Source organism: Onychomys torridus, chromosome 11 (genome assembly GCF_903995425.1).
Source record: "Onychomys torridus chromosome 11, mOncTor1.1, whole genome shotgun sequence".
In the NCBI taxonomy this organism is placed as follows: domain Eukaryota; kingdom Metazoa; phylum Chordata; class Mammalia; order Rodentia; family Cricetidae; genus Onychomys; species Onychomys torridus.
Genome location: NC_050453.1, coordinates 4,769,535 through 4,784,297, shown reverse-complemented (window position 1 = coordinate 4,784,297; position 14,763 = coordinate 4,769,535). Strand labels below are relative to the sequence as shown.

Genomic DNA, 14,763 nt, shown 5'->3' with positions numbered 1-14,763 from the left:
TTTGAGCATCTGTTAGGAGAAAGTTTTGAAAAGGGCTTGGTGCAGCTATGACTGCTGTAGTCATCTTAGACCCATTCCAAAAAACGTGGTTCCATCTTTACTATCCTCTACTCCTTTATTGGGAGGTGTGGCAGCTGTGAAGATCACTGTAACTACTTGCAAGTTCTTTGTAGGGACTGGGGCCAGAGCTGAGTTAGCTCTGTACCCCTTCTTGCCAGAGGCTGGTGGCCAAAGACAGGCAACTTTCTTCTTGATAGCTTCCTGAATGTCTGTATATAAAATTAATCAAGAAGAATGACCTAAGACAGGCACAGTCTATCTGAAGGGCCTGGAGGGGGGGGGTATTATATCAAAAAGGGGGAGTTGTGGAGGCCCACAAAGGTTTCCTAGTGAGTTCTGAGCTTGCTTTACCCAGCAGGGCTGCACTAGAGGATTGCTTGACCACGTGTGTGGTTACTAGGTGACTGGAAGGGTCTGCACTTGGCTGTGCTAGGGGGAGGTCTTTTGCTCCACCCCCTTGGCATTCCTATAAAAGGCCCTTTACAAGAAACAGAAGGGGCTGATGGATAATGTTCCAGGTTCTCCTGAGGCTATCCTGTGTTTCTATCTGTCTCTCTCCCCTCTACTCTTCTATTATCTCTTATCCCTCACTCCTCAAGAGTATCCTGTCATAAAATGTGGGAGCCAGTCTCCCAGCTGGGCTCCCACAAATGTGGACATTCAAAGATGCCTTTTAGGATCACACAACATGTCTGAGGAGCTCCAGACTGGGAGCCATGCCCGTCTCCACTTGCAGGCTTGCTGAGGTGGGCCTGCACCATTAATGTAACACATTTTACAAGGACATCTCTGCAATCAGACATCCCTGGGTGGAAATTCCCAGGTACTTCATGAGACAGACTAGGCATATCATTTTCTGTGCTGTGGACTTAGCCAGCTAGTCCTCCAAGAGTGATATTCATCAACATTAACGCTTTGAAATCCCTGGTTGCATCAACCAGGTGTTTGACAGGTAGATAATTACCATCGCTGTTTCAGCTGTGGATGGTGAGTGGGTAATGGCAGCACAGCAGCCTCAAAGCCAACTTCCTTTCTCGCCTTTGTGGGTTCACTAGCTCATCCAGGATGTACAAGGCACAGACACTGTGGTGACATTCTTGTGTGCCCTGGGGCCTGCTGCTGTCATTCCTCATTTCTTCTTCCATCCTTCCTTGATTGTCACTCCTGTCACAGCCCACTTCTCTTCCTTTCCCCTGGATCTCTTTATTTCTCAGACACAACTAGCTCCATACTTTAAAGGCACCTGGGTCTTACACTAGTGTTCAGTGCTATGACAAAATATCTGGCATCACTCAAGGGAGGAAGAACTTGCTTTAGCTCATGGTTTGTAGTCTCCAGTCTAGGCAGGCCAGCTTCCTTGCTTATGGCTCCTAAATGAAGCACACCCTGGCGGGAGTACACAGTGAAACAAAGCTCTCACCTCATGGAGACCAGGGCACACAGACAGAGGGGCTGAGGACAAGCCACACCTTGCCTTTACATGCCTTCAGCAACCCACTTCCTCTGCCAGGATCCCAACCTCCAAATAATACCAAGTCAGCACTCCATCAATGCGTCACTCACAGACAAGATCATCAAACTCAGCCACTCAACCACACCTTAGCACACAGCCTCAGAGAACATGCCAGATTCAAATCGTAAGAGGCCTAAAGAGACTGCCGGCCATCTGAGAACCTGTGTGCAAAAGTATAAAGGCATTGTGTGGGCTTTTGACCTGAGTGGCTGGGGCATGAGGACAACTGTAAAGTGATGCACGTTTTCCCATGGGGAGAAAATTAAGTTTTAAATCCAACAATCAGCTTGAAACACTTCAAAATGACTTCGTATCAAACAGGGTCTAATTAATGTGAAGCTGACACCATGAGCTGAGCTATTAGACCTGGTTTCCCAGGTGAGTCTACTCTATAACAAAGAGTTCTGCATGTAGGTAGGATATAAAGAAGAACTTTCTAGCAGCTGGAGACTGAGATATTAGAACAAGTGAGCTAAGTTCTCACTCAACTCTTTTCTCACAGGCTGTAACAAGGTATCTCCCTTAATTATCAGAATGAATGATGTTGGTTGCCTTTTTAATACCCTTGAAAAAAATTATTCCTAAATTAAAATTTTTAATATATAAGATAAAATTACACTGCTAAAAAGAAACTGATTTTGTGGTTGTCAAACCCATTGCTCTAGAACTGCTTTACTTGCAAATCTTAAAAATATTAAAATTCCAGCATAAAGCATGGGCAGTGACTTACACAGAAAGCTATCAGACAGTTAATACATTCACTGCAAGTACAGAATGTGGACCAGTGAGATGGCTCAGCAGGTAAAGGTTGCATGAGCCTGGTACTCACATTTCTAAAAAGAAAGCTGGATGTGGTGGCTGACATCCATAATCCCAGCACTCCCATAATGAGACAAGAGACAGATGTATCGGCCAGAGGCTCATGTGGAGAGCAGCACTGGATAGGAGACCCTACCCACACTGCAGCACTCTCCCCAACCCCAACCCAAGATTAATTAAAATTTTAATGTAGAGAATGTAAGAAATGCCACATAAAGCTGTGAGACTATTTCAAGAGCAGTGTAACAGGGAAGCTGGGAAACCCTTTAGACCTAACTCCATTTAAAATTCTTTGAAGCATGTTAAAGGACATTCTACTGATTTCAAAATGGTTTTCTTATGCACCCCCAAGGGGTTAACCTCCCATGTACCCCAGTACCACCACTCCATCTGTCTTTGCAACTTCTAGGCTGGATAATGTCCTTGTTCACCACAAGAACTGAGCAAAATGACCAGCGAAAACTCACTTCCCTCAAAAAAAAAAAAAAAATTCCTTAGGTTCTTCTCACAAAAACATGACAAGATGGTGGCATTTAAGACTCAGAGGTTTTTGCCTGTGTGTGAAAGAGATAAAGGACTGGGCCCTGGCTCTGTGGCTGAGCACTTCTCTAAGATGAGGAGACTGGTTCCTTCCACTCCTTCCACCTTTATGCTTTAATTCTATCTTCTGGGCAAGTGCTTTCAAAAGTGCTCATGAGCTGTGCTCATAACTTCCCTCCGTCCATTAACTTAGGATGCCAAGGAGTGGATAGCGCCACAGTGCACACGTGTGCTTCAGCCCCTCCCTGCCCCCACACTGCAGCCAGCCACCATGCCACCCCTCCTCCCCTCAGAACTCCCTGGTGGTCTGTGTAAGGAAGGTGCAAAGATAGAAGAGCTTGAATTATATTTCAGCTCATCCAAAAAAAAGAAAATGATGAGGACATCCAGCATGTTCCAACAGTTAATAAACTCCAGAATTTCATTTTAGTACAACCCATTCTAGTTCCTAACTTCAGTACAGAATCCTAATTACCACTAAAGATTCAAACCACCATGTTTCATAGGGGAACACACAAACTTGGATAGAACAGCGAAGACTACAGTATCAGGTGTGAGATGCCACCTTTGTCTTACTAGTGTTGACTGTCTCAAGAACTCTCAACAAGCCAGGATCATTTTCAGAAAAATAATATGGTCTGTGGTGGTTTGATTAAAAAAAAAAAAAAAAAAAAAAAGTCCCCAAAAGGAATGGCATTATTAGGAGGTGTGACCTTGTTAGAGGAAGTGTGTCACTGTGGCCAACTTTGAGATCTGTTTTGCTCAGAATTCCCTCAGTGTGACTGTCAGTTGACTTCTTCTTGCCTGCAGGATGTAGCACCCTCAGCTCCAGCACCATGTCTGCCTGCAGGCTGTCATGCCCCTCATCATGATGACAATGGACTGAACCTCTGAAACTGTAAGTGAGTCACAATTAAATGTTTTCCTTATAAGAGTTGCCATGGTCATGGTGTCTCTTCACAGCAATAGAAAGCTTAACTAAGTCATGGTCTTAGCAGTGCAACAACCCAAGGCTAAAACACAGAATGTGAGTTGCTTAGGCTGTGACTGCTGGTCTTCTAAGTCTCCTTCTCACAGCTCCAAATGATTGTGTTTTACCTGAGTCCAAAGGTAAAACTACAATCAGCAGCCCCTGAGACAGAAAGGAACAGGAGCATGGACATACTTCTGAGCCTGTGGTGGTGGCAGGCCTATGATCCCAGCACTCAGAGGCTGAAGCAGAAAGATCATCACTTCAAGGAAGGACCACCTGTCTGTTTACAAAAGGAGACCCTGCCCACCCACCCACCCAAAAATACAGTTTCTAGCCACATAGCCAGTGGCAAAGAAGCCAAGCCCAGTGTACACGTCCCAGGCCTGAGGAGATCTGCAGACACTGGGGCCATAACTACAATTCCAGCATGTAGAGCCAGCACCACCTGTACACCTAATGGGCCAGGCCTGCAACCCCAGGCAATGCAGTTTGAACTCAGGGGTTAGCAAAGGCTCAAGACAAAAATAAAACCAGTGACAGAGCTAAAACTCTGCTGGAAACCATACTTGAAAATTGAGAAAACATGAAAATGCAGGTTAAACTCACTCAAGCTTTGAATGAAAGCCACCTTCCTACAAAGCTTTACAGATGAGTCAGCTGTGTATTTTAAGCAACTGTGGTCCTCCAATATCCCAAATTCAGAATTTGCCTTACTTTTAAAAGATGTTAAACTGCCTTCAAGGAAAAATTTCATAACCTCTCCTGTCAGCATGGTATCCTCACTAGCTTTCCTGAAACAGCAGGAAATCAGTAAATTTAAAATTTTAAGAGAATTTTATATGTAGAAAAATTCTAGTTTAATTTAAGATAACTATTCCTCCTAGATCGAGGCATGGTAGCTCACACCTATAATTCCCACCCTTGGTAGTTTGAAGCAGGATGATTCACAAGTTTGAAGAAAGTCTAGGCTACACAGTGAGTTCCAAGTCATCTTGGCCTACAGTGTAAGACTGTCTTGAAAAACAAACACACAAACAATATCACAACATCCAAGGGCACAGAGAAGGGACACATATCTACATACCTGTAGATAAATGAAGATGCTAGATTGTTCTTAGCTACACTCTTAAAAATACATAAAATCTTACTAGATTTTACTACTTTTCTTTCCCGGGGTAAAAATAAAACTTAATGAAAAAGCAGAAATTGTAGCAAGTAAAGTTTTTAAATAACACTTCCAGTGAGTCAACACCGTCACAACAATGTCTCATAAGTGATATCACAAACATCAGACATATGGACCAATTTACAGGCACAGACTCACACACTACACTAAAATCACAGCATAAGTACTCTCTGGGAAAAGGAGAAACAGAGCTGTCTGATGCTACAGGATGCTCTTTTTTTCAAATTGTCAAAAACAAAAACTAAGTATCTGATTTTGTGTTTGATAAGTGTGTACATATCAGTGCTGACTACACTATGTAAGTGCCTGACCTTTTGTGTGTATATATGTGTGTACATGTCAATGTTGGCTACACTGTCTGCCCTTGTGTATATGCATGTGTGTGTGCATGTCAGTGCTGGCTACACTACATGTCTGATCTTGTGTGTATGTCAGGTATGTATGCCTGCATGTGTGCATGTCAGTGCTGACTAAACTATTTAAATGTCTGACCTTTTGTGTATGCATACGTGTGTACATATCAATATTGGCTACACTGTCTGCCCTTGTGTATATACATGTGTGTGTGCATGTCAGTGTTGGCTACACTAAGTGTCTGACCTTTCATATGTGTCATGTATGTATGCCTGCATGTGTGCATGTCAGTGATGCTACACTAAGTGTCTGACCTTGTGTGTGTGTCTTGTGTGTATGCCTGCATGTGCGCACCTTACCAACTAAACCATCTCATCTCCGTAGCCCCCTTTAGGATGCTAAAACTCACTCTTGGAAAAACAACCAAGAAAAATATATTATCTTTTAGGATCAGAGAGAAACAACATAAAAATAAAGGCAAATTTTCATTAACTTAAAATTAAGCACTGTGCACATACTTATAACAGTGGAGATAAGATAAAAGCTGGCCTATCCAAATTATCCTAAAATTTTTAAGTATTTTGTGAAATTTTAAAAAGTCCAGATTTTAAGTCCTTACAAGGGAGCCAGGCATAAGTGGTGCACTTAGATAGTAAGGAAAGGTGGTTTAGTAAACCATCTGTCATCAGTGACATGTGAACCTGGGGAAGAACATCTTCCTCCTGCTGCAGCATCCCTCAGCTAGCGCTGGGAAGCATTAGTCCCACGCTCCCACACAGACAAGCTCTCCCTGCAGCATCTGTTGCTAATTGAAAGGGACTAGAATTACAAAATCCTAGTCAATTTCTCTACCAGCTCTTGCTGTGTGTAAAGATTTTCTATGCAGGGGCTTAGCATTAGTCTCCACTACAGCTGAGGACTAAAGAGCAAAGAGAAAGACCCAAGAAAGCAGTTTTGTGTCCAACATTATATGGGCTCAACTGTGGGAAGAGGGACAGCTAAGCATGTCTTTTGTTAGCTCAGAGCATTTCCATTCTATAAATACAAGTAGCTGCCTATGAAGGTCTATTAACATCCTAGTTGGCCAATTGTATATGCCCTCTGTTGGGGTAGTCTTCTTTGATATAACTTCAAAAGTAACTGTCAATATTATACCAATTATGTCTTTGTTTCTGGCTCCCAGGCAGAGTTCCTGGAACACAGGAGGCATTTAATAAATGTTTTTGAATACATATTCCAATTGCATCTTATAGCACTATTTATTCACGACATCCAAAGCACCTACAAATATCCTAGGATGTTTGTTTTAAGCGCCATGATCTATCTCAAGTCCTCTGCACTTTTACACCTTGTAGACTTCGAAGTTTACTAGCAGGAGGAAGGTAGCTTAGAGATGTCAGAAATGGAGGTCAGGCAGTTGCTAACTGCAGCACCAGCCAGCTAACAGTGGCTTCAGCTGGGGAGTGAGACTTCCTAGTGTTCCCCACGGGACACAGTGGTTGCCCTGCTGCAGGTGCCATGGGCCTGGAAAAGGCAAAAAGGTTGGCAAACACCAGGCAGGAGGGAGACATTGGGGAGAAGTCCAGGTTCTTGGCCCTGCCCAGCATGAGGACCCAGCACCCAAGGCTGAGAAAGTCGTGACTAACAGACTCACACCTACTGGCTCTCCAGGGACCATGGGTGTCAGATTTTGTTGTTGTTGTTGTTGTTTTAATGTTTTCAAAAACAAAATCATAGACAGATACACTATCTAACTAAGCTCCAGGTATTACTTTAGATACAGGAAAATCTTTTCTTTGGGTGTTAGGAGTTAAGACAGCCTTGCCCAGGTCTAGCTGACCATGAACTCATGACCCTCCCGTCTCAGCCTTCCAAGTGCTGGGCTACAAGTGCTGCCAGGACCAGCTTAGAGATGATTTCACAACCAAGACAGAATTTGACAAGTGAAGCCACTGCAACAAGAGAGTGAAACTTAACTGCAATGTTGACTGTGCCCAGGGCCGCTCCGAGCTGCACCCTATTCCCTGCAATGTTGACTGTGCCCAGGGCCGCTCCAAGCTGCACCCTATTCCCTGCAATGTTGACTTGCCCAGGGCCGCTCCGAGCTGCACCCTATACCCTGCAATGTTGACTGTGCCCAGGGCCGCTCCCGAGCTGCACCCTATACCCTGCAATGTTGACTGTGCCCAGGGCTGCTCCTGAGCTGCACCCTATTCCCTAGTCTTCAAAGTCACACTTCATTACAGGTTCACATGGCCCTCTAATACTGTAAACAAAATGATAGAAGCTTTAGCAGCTAGAACTTAAGTCTGAAAAATCACAGCTATTCACAGGAGCCCCAGGTTCAAAGCCAGTTCATCTGATGAGGTAAGACTTACCTGCCTAAGTGATCATAATATCTCCACAGTAGATCTTAATTTGCACACAGACAGACAGACAGACAGACAGACAGGAACACCCACTTCCAGCCTATCCTTTCAAAGGAACATTTTGCTCTCTCTGTCTTGTTTCAGAAACACTGTCTGCCCCACTGGCCATTCCATACTTCCCAAGTTCTTCAGCACTACCCTACGGCTTGTGCTGAGGCCCATTTGTCACACCAGGCAGAGGAACATGGCTCTGTCCATGGACACTGTGGCTGTGCCTCCCTCTTTCCTCCCAGGGAACAAGGCACAGCCGTCCTCCACCTCACACCACAGCCCTCCTCCACCTCACACAGCCCTCCTCCACCTCACACCACAGCCCTCCTCCACCTCACACAGCCCTCCTCCACCTCACACAGCCCTCCTCCACTTACACAGGCCTGCTCTGAACTCACCTTGAACTCCAATCTGCTTTCTGCCTCCTCTCCTAATTCAGCTGGTCTTAAGTGACTGGGTGATCTGCCCCCAGGGGCTGCTGTGGAGTAGGGAGCAGCATAGGACCACAGGCCACACTGGCTGGCTCAGGCTAGGCCTCTCCTACTCACCTGACAACCATGTTCTAAACTTTCCTGAATTATCTGCACAACTGGAGTCAAAACACTTTGATCAGCATTCTGGGGCCAAGAATTACTTCTTCAAGGAGTTTATAGGTGTCAGTACAAGCCATTTTCTTGGGAGATGAAATAAGGAGCAGGTAAGTGCCATGTGGCCTCTGGGTGACCAATTATGATGATAGTTCCTAGTGCTACACAATCTTGCTTCCTCCCTCAGCTCACATTTCTAACAGAAGAAAACCACCAGCATGCTCCATTCTCCACTGATCACCTCACAGCAACTACACTCTGAATGGCCATCGGGTGTCACAGTGCTCCCCGACCAAAGCTATTACGGCTGATGGATGAGAAAAAGGCCAACTGGAAACAGAATGACAGGCACAGCGCTCTTCCCAATGCTCTGCTGCCGGGCTAGGCAGGCCAGAGCAGCATGCTCTGCTGTTAACAGAGCTTCTACAGCGCCATTGGCCTCACCACCATTCACTTTTGAAAACCTTAGCATTCCCAGATGTTATCTGAAGGGAATATTTGTGAAGAACTGCTTAGAAGGAATAAGCCTTCAGTGTGGCATGGAGACTGAGACAGACAAGATTTTATAGGAAATAAGAATATGGTTTAAATGAAAGAAGCTACTCAAAGGCTTAGGAACTTAATGCTTAAGATTCAGCATTCTAGGCCAGCAGGGTTGCTCAGTGGGTACAGTGTTTTCTGCACAAATATGAGGACCTCAGTTCCAACTCCAAACCCATCAAAATCATGGGGGCAGCAAGGGCCAGAAACAGGAAAAGACCCATGGGATCCCTAGCCAGGCACTCTAGCCTAACAGCAAGTTCCACATTCACTGAAAGAATGACTCAAAAATAATGTGAAAAGCAATAGAGGAACACACCAGACAAGCACACACTCATGTATACATGCACACACACCTACACACTCATGCACATGTACACACACTCCAAGATTCAGCATTCTATCTTCTCTGCTAAATATCAGAGGCAAAGGAAAGGCCCTTCCTTCTTTAGAGCAGCACCATGCTGCAGCCAGTTGCCTCAACTCCAGCACCAAGATAAGAAGCATCACTTTGCAGGTACTACTTTCCAGGACCTGTCCTCCGAAAACAAAACATGCATCAGATCAGAAAGTAAGGGGGTGGCAAAAATACCAGGCTAAATTAACCTCCTCTTAAAGATCCAAAGTCTGGATATTAAACTCCCTACGGGTCTGGGTGCTGGAGTCCCCAGCTTGACCCTACAGGAGGCCAAGGAACTTTTAAGAATTGAGGTCTAGCAGGAAGTCTTTAGGTCACTGGGGGCATGTCCTTAAAGAGGATTGTAGGATCCAAGCATGAGGGGAGCTTCTGACCCCACACACTCTTGCCCTGATATACAGAAACAAGGCCAACTAAGCCTGCGCTAGAACCTCCTAACTAAAAGCCAAAATAAACTCTCTCTTCTGTGTGCTGACTTTCTCAATTACAGCAACAGGAAGCAGATTAAAGCCGCCCTCACCACGGAATTCCAGGCGGTGTCTGCAAGTGTACGAAAACAGGCAGCGTGTTTCACGTTCCTGCATGAACACTACCTATCGGCCACCCTTATACATTTCCTAATTCTAGCAGCTGACACGTTTCTTATGATGCACAAACATGTACAGTCCTACGACACCAAATGGCAGGAGCTAAGCTCTTCAGTGTCCCCCATCTCATTCTCACTCTAGAGACAAGCCACACGGTGGCCCACATGAGAAGTGTGACATCAAGACATTGGGATCTTAACCCGGTGAAGGTGGCAGACCAAGTCAGGGTACATGAGGCTCCAAGGCCCTTCCTATCTGGGCCTGGGAGCGATCCCAGGGCACCAGCCCCTCAAGCCCACCTACCCTCACTCTCTTCCTCCCCAGCAGCAGAAGGGCTTCCTCACCTAGACAGGAAAGCCCTCTGACCTGACGCGCCTTTGGCTTTGTCATGTGGTGGAGAACAAGTGTGAAATTCCCACCCTTTTCTGGAAATTTGACAGTTTACTCTCCTTGAAAGAAATAAATTGGCTTTACAGCAAGAACTCAGGCAAAGGACGGAAGACACTTGCTGATCAGTCCAGAAAAATAAAAAAAATACCCATGTACCAGGTACCTACTGATCAAGTTTTGCTCAAGGGGAAAGTCTACCAATACCCTCAGTTCAGCACAGCATCTTAGCCACAAACACAGCTCAGCCATGCCATCCATTACTTTCTCCAGGAGAGGAAAAGACTCCAAGGCCACAATTACATTCCTGCTTATGTCCTCACGACTTCTGAATACACAGCTTTATTTATTACTATGTTCTTGCCTGCTGACATCACTCTAGGACTCTTAAATCTCATATTTAAATAAACCTCACTTCTTTAAATAATTCTTATTGTTGCTGAGAATCACACACTCAACTTTTGGTGCATTCAAAAGTGTCTGGTTTCTTCCTCTAATTAAAATGTTTTCAGTAAGTCCCTCATTTCCACAGTAAATAGTTTATATACAAAAGAGTAAAAATATATAGTTTTAAAAGTCTTCCAAGAAAAATAATTCTTTTAACTGTACTGTTAGGTGGGATTCTGCACTAGAAGAACTTGAATTCTGACTAAATTTTGTATAGGAAGGGTGTCATGTGACTGACACAGGTGATTTATTTCCACTCAACAAATCTACTTACTACTATTACGTTGAGTACTGGAAGGTCTTAAAAAACCTGTCTGAGGCCATGCAGTGAGTTGATGACAGGTCTGGGGTTAGTGATGCTCAAGGCATCTAAGTCTTTGATATAACAGCATCTGACAGTCTCACACTCTTAAACCATCCTTGGGTTGACTCCTAGCAAATACCTAACTATACTGCTGAGTACCACGCTTACCAAGAAAGAAACGGAGGGGAAAGGCTCTTACAGAGAAGGTCAAGGGAGACTACTCAAATATATTTATGGACTCTGCAGTGGGCTGGGGGAGCATGGAACAGAAGCCCAGAAGTGTCATGCTCCACACTGAATTTTGCAGTCACTCTTCAATGTGAGTTTTCTGTGTTTCACTCTCCACCGGCAGCTGTGAGCTGTTTTCAGGTGTGAAGCTGCCTGACCGAGGAAGCCAAGCTGTCATTTGCTGTCTGGGAGCGTGGAGATGGGCTGCAGTGAGGACTATGGAGACCTTCAATTCACACACACACTCACCTGTGCATTCTCCAGGCTGATAATTCTGCAGGAAATACCAGGATACATTTGAAATATTTACAATTAAAGTCTCGTAGTGGGGTGGAAAATAACAGTGAAGATGCCCAGGGACTTGTTTAAGGGTATGCTGGGAATGTGAGTGATATCAGTTTAGTGACTAACATGTGGCTAACCCTGATCCTTGTACCAGCCTGTCCACTCAATTTTCAGTCTCTGTATTTCACAGGGTAAGAGTGTAAGTTCTGTTCCTAGCTCCCTTTGACAGTAAGTCAAGACTGCTAAGAAAACATTAACATAGCCCCCAACACCATATTTTACTTTGCTATTACACTAAAAATGCCATAACAAAAATTCAGTCTATGCTACCAAGTGAAGAAATGTTTCAAATCCTTGGGCCAAAAAATTGGTGAACTTGTGGTTTCTATAACAATAAAAATAAACTCAGAGTTGCTACAAGCAAGTGCTCTGGAGAAAGGTGAGCAGCGCCCTGGCTTCTGCTCCACATCTCCCAGTGTGTCCAGGAGCTCCCGAGGGAGGAAGTGCATGCAGAGAAGACAGTGCTAGGGTCCCACTCAGTGCTGCCTACCCTCTGCCTACCTGGCACATCTCTCTCTGCTTTCTTCTTTCCTCCCTCCACCCCGAGTGTCTGTGGTACGAAAGGAACCCATTTACCATGAGTGGTGTTTGTTTAATAAAACCTCGCTAGATAACAGAAGGAACAAGACACACCTGAACAGACGCCTGACCTCTGAAAACAGGGCTCAGTCTGAAGCATGAATTCCGACTCTCAGACCTCTGGATGGGTCTGCAGCTGCAGCCACTGAAGGGCTGGCTGGCTTTTCCACAGCCGCAGACAGAGAGCGCGCCACGTTTCTGCCTTTGTGTTGTTGGATCTGTTTTCTTTAGGTGAAAGGGCATCTTTTTCTTTTTTTAAGTTCTTGGGAACCCTGAACTACCTTAGCAGCACACATGGCTGGAGGGTTGTGGCTTTCAATCTAAGATCACAAAGTCGGCAGCAGCGAGTCTTAAATAACAGAAGGTGATCATTTGCACTTCAAAATTAATCTATCTTGCTTTCCCCCTCAATTAGACCAAAACATGTTGGTTCCCAGGTTTCTGTGAGTGTTTTCTGGTCTAAACTTATTTATAGAACAGAATAATGGCCCCCCTGCTAGTCTGGCATTTGCTCAAGTTTCTGTCCATGTAAATCGAATCTGTTACTGGAAATTTTCCTCAAAATATCAAGGCACACCACCCACAAGATAAAAGGGTACACTGATGGTATAAAGTACAGGCAGGTGGGTGATGGTTTTGGACAAACAGGTGCTAAGGATTCCCAGAGCGGGGAGGGGCAGGGGAGCTGTATAAGCAGAGGGCAAAACTCCTCCTCACCCTCTGACCTCTGCTCCAGCTCCAGTGACTGAGGCAGCAGTCAGTGCTCAGGTCAGAGTTGGGAAGTGGGAGGGAACTTACTGCCTGAGGACTATTTACTTACTGCCTTGTGGTCACTACACATGAAATACTGGCCCATTACCACTGCTCTCTCCCAATGAGAAGGAAGACTACCTACTCACAGGCAGTGCTGCTATGCAGTTCTAAGCGAGGCTTCCCAACTCTCCCTTAGGATCACAGAGGAGGCCCTACCTCTCTAGGTCTGAGGTCATGTTAGCTGGAAGGCGAGAACCACTCTTTGGGAAGGCCATTCCCGATTTGTTTCTCCTTGTTGCTGAAGTTGATCTGCCCAAGGGTTGGAGGGACTTCCCTGCTGCTCATGCACCGAGCAACTAAGCAGCTGGAAGGTGCAATTCTTTCATGCAAACAATTACAACAAAGCCTCTCTCTGGACTACAGTTTGGCTGGATTTTTCCCCCAAACACCATGAAGGACAACAACCTGGAAGAGAGCTTCAGAGAGGAGAGACACCATTAATGGTGCACTGCCACCTGCTGGCTAAAGTCGAGCAGAGGTGTTCCCAGAGAAATGAAGTTAGGAATTGGAAACGGGTAAACATAGTGAGTCAGTACATGAAACTGGGAGTTCATGCGGAATAGTTTCAGCCCATTATACAGAGCTCTCAGATGCTAAAGTAGAGCAGCCTTGATGTGCTTAGATGGAAAAATAGCCCAACAGCCCTTTCGGAATAGAAGCCAGAGCTGAGCAGGCAGCAACAGCATCCAGCTCTGATCCTCACAACACACTGGACCCCACTTCAGGACAAATCACACTTTACTCACAGGATCTCCCAAACTTAAGGCAGACTCTAAAACTTCCAAATTCATTGTAATTAATAAACATATTCATGCTAGCTGGTACCAAATTAGAAAGTGGTGCCTATGAAAGCAAGATCAAGTGATTTCACTACATTTTGTTGTTGTTACTCCATTAACTACATAAACAGTATCAGTCCCAAGCGGTTGCTTGGGGTACAAAGCTTGAGGATGTGCATTATGGGTTGAAATTTTGCCTTTTCTCAGACCAGTCACTCTTAACAATGAAGGTTTCCCTAAAAATAATAAAGTTCTTTCATTCTTAATTATCATTTCCTATGAAGCTGAGCTAAACAAGGTTAACAGGACATGACAGTGAGCTAGTACAAACTAGACTATGCACCGACTGAATCCTGTCTGCTCCATCGGTGGAGACACCTGTCAGTCAGTAGGTGAGCAATGGATAAACTGCGAGTCTATGAAACTCAGTGCTCAGGTTAGGAGAGAAAGCTGTGGATTAAAACAGAGCCCGCCTGCACTGACAAGAGTAACTCATATCCAACCTTCAGCCTTAGCTATGGCTGCCTACAGAGGCCCGAATGGCCACAGTAACACATCTGTAATGTTAAAAAATAATGAGCAGGCAGTAAGGGCAAGAGAGACTTGACTCAAGTGTTTGGCTACATGGGCCATTTTAAAGTGGGGGGAAACAGGTTTATTATGCTCTCAAATATAGAATGTCTTAAAATGCGTTCACAACTTCCAGGATAGTTCATCCCTGAAGGCACACTGCATCGAAAGAGCACGTTTTACCCACTGATAGCCTTGGGAATTTCACTGACATCTTAATAAAACTTAATAAAGTTCACCCATGTGAAGAGGCTCAGGGGACATAAGGCCTTGCTTAAGACACTTCAAAGAATTCAATGAGTTTCCAGAGACAC

General features: G+C 44.9%; 1 protein-coding gene across 4 annotated transcripts in view; it reads right to left on the bottom strand.

Moving 5' to 3' along the window:
* Rps6kc1 (ribosomal protein S6 kinase C1) overlaps nt 1-14,763 on the bottom strand; it is a 160,692-nt gene that overhangs the window by 17,715 nt on the left and 128,214 nt on the right. The window lies entirely within an intron of this gene.